The sequence below is a fragment of the Alligator sinensis genome, unplaced genomic scaffold (assembly GCF_000455745.1).
Source record: "Alligator sinensis unplaced genomic scaffold, ASM45574v1 scaffold850_1, whole genome shotgun sequence".
In the NCBI taxonomy this organism is placed as follows: Eukaryota; Metazoa; Chordata; order Crocodylia; family Alligatoridae; genus Alligator; species Alligator sinensis.
In genome coordinates this window covers 482,239-483,238 of record NW_005842742.1, presented here as the reverse complement: position 1 = coordinate 483,238, position 1,000 = coordinate 482,239, and the positions used below count along the sequence as shown (strand labels likewise).

The 1,000-nt window shown below is 65.9% G+C and overlaps 1 protein-coding gene across 1 annotated transcript in view; it reads left to right on the top strand.

Annotated features, from left to right (window-relative positions):
- Positions 1-183: 183 nt before the first annotated feature.
- The window catches only part of SMG9 (SMG9, nonsense mediated mRNA decay factor), a 7,434-nt gene continuing 6,617 nt past the window's right edge, over positions 184-1,000 (top strand). Inside the window, exon 1 of the mRNA XM_025216467.1 lies at positions 184-547. The gene's annotated coding sequence lies outside the window, so the exon portion shown is untranslated. The remainder of the gene's footprint in view (positions 548-1,000) is intronic.

The window sequence follows — 1,000 nt, the reverse complement described above, 5'->3', positions numbered from 1 at the left end:
GGGGGGGGGAGGGGGAGGTCATAGTGTGGGGCCCAGTGCTGTGAGCTACCTAAAAAATGGGCATGCAGATCTGTCGGGATGGGTTTTGTACGTTAGACGAATATATTTTGGGAATAAAAGGAGCTATTTTTGGTCTTTCACGCCTTGTTCTTGCGCGGGGGTGGGGGGGGAAACCCAGCCAGCCCAGCCCCGCTTCGGTCTCGCCCAGTCTCCACCTGCCGCCCTGGAGCGCGCTGCGCGCCTGCGCAGTGAGCACCTCCCTCCTATGCCCCGACATTCCAAGATGGCGGCCCTGCCCTTCTGCGGCGGGCCTGGGGACGGGACTACGCATGCGCACAAGCGAAGGGCACAGAGCGCCCACGATTTCCCTGGTGCCTGCTGCGCACGCGCTTAAAGGAAAGGCACAGGGCCGCTAGGTGCCCAACGGTGGCCGCGAGAGTCCAGTCCTACCCGGCGGCCAGAGAACGCTCAGCGGGCCCCTTGTGGGCTGGTGCCGCCTTCTCGTCCGTGCCCTTTGGCCTCGGAGGGGACACCGCGTGGGTCTGAGGTATCCCTCCGCGCCGGGGGCGGTTGAATAGGGGCGCGATATAGTCCCTAGGCCGACACCTTCACCTCGCCGTATGCCTCCGTGCCCGCAAATAGTCCGCGCTAGCGTTATTCCTCTGCGGCAAGTCACCTACGTGGGGGGCAGCGTCCGGTCCCCGGCCCGCTTAGTCCCAGGAGGGCCCATATCCCTCCGCCGGGACCGCATGGACCCAATATGGCCCCGTATCCCTCCGCCGGGGCCGTACGGGCTCAATGGGGCCCCGTATCCTTCTGCTGGGACTCTCTCCCCGGGCAGCTGTATGGTCCGCTGCAGCCCGGTATCCCTCCGCCAGGGCCTCTTGGGCCCAGGGCTATATAAAGTCGTACAGCCCGGTATCCCTCCGCCAGCCGACATAGTGCCGACACAGCCCTGGTGTCGAGGCCACGCGGGGGTGTTCCGGGCCCCTGCGAGGGG